The sequence below is a fragment of the Ovis canadensis genome, chromosome 19, assembly GCF_042477335.2.
Source record: "Ovis canadensis isolate MfBH-ARS-UI-01 breed Bighorn chromosome 19, ARS-UI_OviCan_v2, whole genome shotgun sequence".
Lineage (NCBI taxonomy): Eukaryota > Metazoa > Chordata > Mammalia > Artiodactyla > Bovidae > Ovis > Ovis canadensis.
The window spans coordinates 20,603,192-20,611,835 of record NC_091263.1 but is presented as its reverse complement, the minus strand read 5'-3'; positions in this window follow the sequence as shown (position 1 = coordinate 20,611,835).

The window sequence follows — 8,644 nt, the reverse complement described above, 5'->3', positions numbered from 1 at the left end:
TAGAAAACAAATTTATGGCAGGGGGATAAACTGGGAGATTGGGGTTGACACATACACAGTGCTGCTGCTGCTGCTGCTGCTGAGTCGCTTCAGATAATATATTATCCATTTTATAATTAATAAGTATCCACTGTATAGCACAGGGTACTTACTCAATGTTCTGTAATAACCTATAAGGGGAAAGAATCTGAATAAAAAGATGAATATGTAAATATAAGTGAATCACTTTGCTGTATACCTGAAACTAACACAATGTTGTAGATCAGCTATATTTCAATTAAAAAAAAAAGAGGTAACAGATTAGCTATTAAAGGTTGTGAGCCTAGAGGAATGATCACATCTTTGATAGAAATCAGAAAATTAAGGGGAAGATTCTGGGTTGGGAAGCATGCTGCTGCTGCTGCTACTGCTAAACCCCTTCAGTCGTGTCTGACCCTGTGTGACCCCATAGACAGCAGCCCACCAGGCTCCCCCAACCCTGGGATTCTCCAGGCAAGAACACTGGAGTGGGTTGCCATTTCCTTCTCCAGTGCATGAGAGTGAAAAGTGAAAGTGAATACGCTCAGTCGTGTCCGACTTTTAGCAACCCCATGGACTGCAGCCTACCAGGCTCCTCCATCCATGGGAGTCTCCAGGCAAGAGTACTGGAATGGGGTGCCATTATACTGAACATTTATTGCTTGCCCTCTGGAAACCTTGACGAATCTTAGCCAAAGTGATACAGATGGAGAGAACGGCACCCCAACTTTAGTGGCAGGTGTGGCTGTGAAACCTTTCAGAGCCCTGGGTTTCAGCGATCAGCTCAGGGATTGGCCCATGCTGATCAGAGCCATGCAGATGCTCAGCTGCATCTTCTCAGAGCTTTCGAGGAAGAGGCAGTATTCTGCAGAGTATCCTGCAGAGCTTTACCCCACGGGAGATAAGCCTGGATCTGCGGTAAGCATTCTGCCATGCATGTTAATTAATATTAGGTTTTGCTCAGAGACAGAACCCTCACATTTACAATAATTTAAATAAAATACAGGTGTATTTTTTCTTACATGAATGAAGTCTGCAGTAAGCAATTCAGGGAGGCTGTGTGGTGGCTCCATGGCCAGCAGAGTGTGGTTTCTCTCTTGCTCTGTCATTCCTGATAACACGGATGGTTCCAGACAGATGCTTGAGTTTTCAGGCTGTAGGGGAAAGGGAGATGGTGAAGAGGGATCCATCAAGGACAACTTTCTGAAAATTGCTCATGACGCTTCTTCCACTTGTGTGCCATTGGCCACACTACCATGCTTAACTGCAACAGAGGTATGGAAATGTGGTCTTTACCTCAGGAGGCTGTTCCCAGCCACAGGTGAGAGGTTTTATGATAAAGGAAGCAAAGGGGAAACAGCTGTGGGTTGACAATGAGCTTTCTCTGCTCTCCCTCCGCCAATGGAGAGACTGACTGTAAATAGAGTCTGCTCTGAAGGAGCAGAGTTGAAAGATGAGACTAAATCAATCTTGTCCCAGTGATAGCTTTGAATCCCTGGATCAAGCTGTACCTGAAGCCAAAATACCCCTGCTACTTAAGCTAATAACTCTCCCTTCTTTCCTGATTCCCTCGCTTCTTCATTCCTTCATTTCTGTTTTTCTTCCTTCTTTCTCATTCTCTGTTTTAACTGAAATAAAATCTCAACTGGTACAGAAAGGAGGATTTCCCCCAAACAGCATATAAGATCACCTTATTTCTTTGTTCTCTCAAGCTCTCTGTTCCCCTCACAGTTACTCAGAAAGGCAACTGAATTTTCCCTTGTGTCTCCTAAGGGTCAAATTATGCATCTCATGCTCTATTTCCTTTCAACCTAAAGGAAAGGGAGCTGTTGATGTTTCTTAGAACTTGCCTTTTTTGGGATTGGATTAAAAATTTAAAAATATGTTGGCTTGTAAATCTCTACTAAGACTCATAAGCTGTAAATCTCAGCTCAACCTATTCTAGGTATTTTTACTTATTTTTAGCAAATGTTCCTTGGAATTCTTTCCCTATTTAGTAAAAACTCCTCTGTCCAATATCTTGGCTGCATACCCATGTCCTCTTCCTCAATTCTGACTTTTATTAACGTTAATAGCATCTGTGAGAATTAGAGCTTAATGGATTGCTTTCTGTTGATCTGAGAACCCTGCCATAATAGATCTTGTTTGAAAGGATTCCCAACAGTTAGTTGGTCAGCAATCCAGCCTTTTTTTTTAAACTAACTTTGCTGCTGCTGCTGCTAAGTCGCGTCAGTCGTGTCTGACTCTGTGCGACCTCACAGACAGCAGCCCACCAGGTTCCCCCGTCCCTGGGATTCTCCAGGCAAGAACACTGGAGTGGGCTGCCATTTCCTTCTCCAATGGGTGAAAGTGAAGTCGCTCAGTCGTGTCCGACTCTTAGCTACCTCATGGACTGTAGCCTACCAGGCTCCTCTGTCCATGGGATTCTCCAGGCAAGAGTACTGGAGTGGGTTGTCATTGCCTTCTCCGAAACTAACTTTGCTAGTAGAATCAATTTGCCCAGCCTGTTCCTTTGGCATCTCTTTTTCTGGGTCTTTCCTTTGAAGCAGTCAATCCAAAACATTAGGTTTGGAGGTTTTTTTCTATCAGATTCTGAAAGCACGGTTTTCACTTAAATTATTATGCGTCTCTGTCCTTATATCAGTAAAGTGATTACGAGTGTCTACCAACTGCAATTCTCAGGCTATGAAATCTGGATTTTTGAATTTAAATTATACCACAGCGCCATATGGCTGAGGAGAGAGGAGGGCTCAATTTCTTATCTAACAGAGAGTTCCTCTCAAGCAAGGGAAATTGCCGTCACAGTCCAAGTTTTCCCCAGGTCTCAAAGCGCGTGCGCCTAGGATTTTCTGAAGCGGCTCAGAGAAACGTTGCTACAAAACACAGCGACGAGGAGAGCTCCCGCGGGTCCGCCGTCGCCCGTCTTCTCACTGATGCCGACGAGGCCACGGGGCCAAGTTCCGGAAATGGGAGCACTCTGGGTGTCCTTCACTTACGAGCATTAAAAAAATGTATTCAACTTGAGGTGTATTCAGAACTTCGTTCCTTTCCCCGAGGGCATGGTGAGCAGGGGCTCCCAGGCTAATGCAGTTATGTGTGGGAGCAGCACGGAGACCCCTACAGCTTCTGAAGCACAAGGGCAAATGCTACGGCAGTCTAGGTGTGTCGGGGGATGCGGCTGATTCATGAGTATGAGGACTCTTCTCTCTGAATCTGTCATGAATTAATGGGACTCGGGAGCTACACATCCTCTTCAGGGTTATAAATGGCATCCTGACGTTTTAGGCTCGGCCGCCTTTCTCTCACACCCGATATGAGGGGACACTTGACTGCCTACCGAGACGGTGACCTTGTACTTGCCTTCCCGCAGGTTAGCGTCAGGACTATTGCAGACAGCTCAGGGGTGATCTCTCTTATTCACCGGGCACAGGAACCGAGCCGGGTCCTTTTGTGCGCCAGCGGCCCTGGATACCTCCTCCGGTCCTCCGAGCCGGCCCTCCACGGCCCTTCGCTCCTGGTGGCCGACCTGGCTGGCCGCCGCCCCCGTGGCCCCTGCGTTCTGCCTGCTAGCTGGGGTTGTCCGTCGGTGAGTGCAGGCAGGGAGGCTGGGGGTCTGCTTCCCTGGCCTCCTTTGGTCAGCAGTGCTGACACCTACGCAGCTCCCGCCACGTGGCCTTCTCCCCTCTGATCTCCGGTGACATCTCACTCCCTGTGCCTCTGGATTCTGAACCTCCTCCCTGCCGTCGCGGGCCCTGAATATTACACCGCCCAATGGTGGTTTCCCTGTACCTGCCCACACTTAACGTAAATAATATATTTCTTAGGCTCTCTCCATATTTCTGCTTCAGTGTGCCCTGCGTTTCTTGCTGGAAGCCTGTGTGTTAAAACAGCATTGTCTTGATTTGTCTGATCTCCCTTCTGCCTCTTCCACCTGCTCTGGCTCGGTCTTTCCTCTTAAGTGTCTGTAAAAGGCCACCATCTATGTTTGCTTGTGCTTATTTGCTTAATGAAGTTGCTTCAGCTCATTTTCAGAAGGATGTGATTATGCATGTTGGTTGGTCATGCCTCCACACTGCCTAGCCTCTGCCCACTTAAAATGCACTGTATCTTTAGGTCACCCACACAACCTTTTAAGAAATCGAGGGGAACCTTCAATCTGGCTCTTCCCTGACATGAAGACAACCTCTAAAGATACATCTTATTGAAGTCAGTCCTTTAAAATAGAATTTAACTGAACCTTTTTGGCATGACTATAACCTCAGAAATATAATATGTACTTGCCTGGTGACACTGAAGTGTCTACTATTTTGGTTAGTACAGATTTCACTTTGATTTTTTTGAGATAATTGTCTTTTTAAGATGGAAATTTCTTTTTTTCTCTTTTTAAAAAAAACATGTATTTGTTTGGCTGCATTAGGTCTTGGTTTCAGCATGCAGGCTCTTCACTGGGGTGAGGGGGCTCCTCATCGTGGTAGAGGGGGCTTCTCTCTCTAGCTTTGGCACACATGCTCCAGAGTGCACAGGTTCAGTAGTTGCCCCACAGGATGTGGGATCTTAGTTCCCCAACCAGGGATGGAACCTGGGTCCCATGCATTGCAAGGCAGCTTCTTAACCACTGGACCACCAGGGAAGTCTCTAAGGTGAACATTTCTTAGGTAGCCATTGTCCTATCAGAAAAAAATGCCGGCAAGAAAAATGCCAATGTACCACACTTGTGATAAAAAAAAAAAATCCAGCTATGAGTACTAATTTTTAGGCTATTCAACATCGGGAAAGATTATTCAGGACTCAAGTAGATACAGCATAGTTTTTAGTGCAAGAGAAGTATAGGGTGTCTTCAGATAATGTTAGAATGTCTTGAATCCTTGGTATTCTGATGATGGCTTTGGTCCAGAACTAATTTTTACCCCAATGAGAAAAGGAGGTATGGCAGGTATCCTAAATGGCCCGCTCACTTCCCTGTCCCCCCCCTTCCCCTCCCTCAGAGGTGGTCTGCTGCCCATGGAGAACCCCTCTACTCGCACAAAGTTCCCCCTTGCCTGCATCTCTCTGCCAGGGGCATGTGTGGGGCCTGGTGAGGTGGGCGCCCCGATAGCCACCTTCACCCCCACAGGGACAGGAGCTGGAGGATGAATGTCCACATCTCTTTACCCCTTTGGGAGAAGGCCAGTTCTGCGACGTGTGCTGTGCAGGCACCAGTGGTTCCCCAGAAGGACTGAAACTCAGTTGCCAGCAGCAGTCACATCCTTGTGAGCAGACGCTTCATTGGCTTTCCTCCTTTCACTGTCTCACTTCGCACCTCTTTCTGTGCTTCTGTGATTGCCTCCTGAATAAACAGCTTGTACCCAAAATCTTGTCTCAGGCACTGACTTTCGGGAGCATACATTTAGGACAGGATGCTCCAGAAGGACAACGAGAGAGGAGACCCACAGAAGAAGAGACCAGGCCATTCCTAGCTTCAAAATTGTGCCTTTTCCATTCTTCTGAATTATCTCTTATGAACTATTGAGAACACTGGCTGTTTCTAATCAACTCTATAAATCTCTACCATCTACACATGCAGAGAAGGAAGACTCGATAAATATTTGATAATAATGACAGTTCTAAGATTATGCTATTTATGGTAACCATTACCCTAGTGAAGGGATATAATTATTGCAAAAGAGCAAATCAAGTTCTGCATTTTGTGAAAGGTAAGTGCCATCAGTCCTCTTTGAGTCATCTCTAAAGGCTAAAAAAAACAGCGTCTTCCTCAGATGAGCACTGTTAGGGGGTGGTAAGGTTATGCAATTGTGTTCAAAGCAAACTGAATTTCTTCTCAGGTGACATGGCAGTTTTTCACATTCCTCCACTCATGTTGAGGGCCTAAGTGGATTGATTGTAATATCTCTGTGTATTTCCATAGGCAACAAGACTGTTTCACCAAATGTATACTGAAGGTCTATCTTTGCATGCACGGCTCAGTCTTAGCATTTTAAAAAATATTTTTTCTTTTTTTAAATTTAGCTTTGCCAGGTCTTAGTTGTGGCATGCGGGATCTTTAGTTGCAGCATGAGGGATCTAGTTCCTTGGCCAGGGATCAACCCCAGGGCCCCTGCATTGGGAGCTCAGAGTCTTAGCCACTGGACCACCAGGAAAGTTCCCAGACTTAGCCTTTAGAACTGGCTGCAGACCTTTCTAAACCTTATTGGAAGGAGTCCAAACCAAACATAAATGGTGGAGAATTCAGTGTAGAAAACAATGATGAAACAAAAAATACGTGCATTATTTTGCTCTTAGCAACCTTCCAAATTCTGGCCTCTATTCTTTGATTTATCATCTGCCAACTCTTTGATGAGATGAATAGTTTTCTGCATATTATTTTAGGAATTTTTTTCACCCATGAATTACTCACTAGCATTCATCATATAGTAGAAGAGTGAAAAGTCACACCCAGGATAATATCAGACAATTTCTTCGTCTAGCTAATATTAATGAAATTGAATAGACTTGCTCCAAAATTCATTGGGAATCATTATTCACTGTCCTGTGATGCATTTAATCAGATCCAGTTGTGCAAAGATTATGTTACACATCTCCTCAGGAGGAAAGTTATGATAGAAAGACAATCTTCCAGGCTGTACACAATAGGACAAAATATGTGATAAGGGCTCTTGGAAACCCAAACAGGTTGGCTTCATTTAAAAACTTCAAGCTTCATTTAAAAACATCAGGCTAGAATGTAGCCCATCTTTGCAAAACATGGTAAAGTGCTCTTTCCAATGATCACACATTTCATCCTTCAAAATGTATTTTTTGGTACATTCTTTTTCATATTCTTTTCCATTATGGTTTATCCTAGGATATTGAATATAGTTCCCTGTGCTATACAGTAGGTCTTTGTTGTCTGTGCATGCTAAATGTCAGTTTGTGTCTACCAACCCCAAACTCCCAGCCCATCCCTCTCCTTCCCCCAAAATGTATTCTTGATTTATTTTTGAAACCGTCATCCTAAGTATATTTAGTTAGGCATTACTTGCAAATAAGCTAATGGGGTAGTGGCACAAAATGCTGAGACAACTACAATTATCTCTTAATTACACACAGCAGGCTCCCAACGTGTGTCACCCTTCTGAGGATACTTAACAAGAAACAGAGAAAGTCAAGCTAGCCAGTTAGAGAGCCCACGCAGGCTGCCTGATGACAGGTTTCCTCTGAGACGCTGTGGGGCAGGACACAGCCGCAGCAACTGTCACCAGGAAGAGCTTGCCCAGATTGAGAAAATAACCCGACCGAATCTGATGATTCTATTCACATGGATGGACATGAGGAACTAGGAAACGAGACGATGAGATAATCCCATCGGCAAATCAATGGTTTTCCCAGGAGCTCTAGCCCTCTACATATGAATAAGGGAATTTCAGACAACCCACCTCGGGTTGTGTCACTCAGGGTGGTGTTATATCTTCCTTGAGCAAGAATCAATATCTCCTTGTTACTATGAGATCCTATATTCAGGAGGGGAAATGGTCTAAGACCAGAAATATGTCAAATAAAGTCCATTTCATCTCCAGGGGATATTGATGAAATGGGGAAAAGCCTATCCATGAATTAGTCAATGAAAGCTTATGGCATGACTATTAGTTGCTGACACTGTCCACCGTAAGGTTAAGGGGCTTGCTTGGTGGTCCAGTGGTTAAGAATCCACCTGCCAAAGCAGGGAACTCACGTTCAGTCGCTGGCTGGGAAGCTTCTAAGATGCCACACGCTGCGGGGCAACCCGTGCACTGCAGCTACAGAGCCCGTGCTGCAAGGAAGAGCCCACGTGCAACTACTGAGACCTGAAGCAGCCCAAATAAGACAGCAAGGCACCAAAGGGAGGCTCATGCAAACCTCACCTGTGCGCTCTGCTTTCTCACACATTCCGAAACAGCGCTGCGGTGGGGAGTAGCTCCCAGCCTCCGCGGATGGTGTGCATGTGAGGTGGATAGACCGACTGAGGCTGGTAATAATTATTCGCAGTGTCTACATCTCTTGCCAGACAACAAAGGATGCTCATAAGCTTTCTTTGCTTTGATTCGTACCGCAACTCATGAAATGAATTGGAAAACACACTCACCCCTTTCTGCAGATGAGAAAGCCTCTTGCTCCATGGTCTAGAAATTTCTAATTGCTGTGGGAAAGGAAGTACCCAATGCACACCCTTTATGACACTGACTGCAGGGGGAGGTCACTGGAGTGGATAAGCACAGGTTTCTAAAGCCGGGCCTGAGGACAGTCGTCTTCCCCTCATACTCAGCTGCGTTTGGGAAATTTCAGTTAGCCACCAATTAGCCCCACTTGAACCCTCCAGTCCTGGTACATCCTCTGTTTTCACAGAACTTCCTTGCATCTTGAATTCAACCAATCACATCACACCTCTCTCTTTGTTCATTCTCTCTTCTACTACCCCAGTGGGCCCAGGCCTGGTTTTATAGCGGAGTCACCTGCTGAGTTTATTATCAATTCAGTTCCTTGGGCTCCATCCACTACAGACCCGTTGAATCAGAGATTCCTCCTGCAGTCTGTGACTAGAACTGCTTTTGCTGTTTGGAAATGCTGACTAGACTCTGAGCTCCTCTGGAGCTTTGCTTTGTCTTTTTCATTG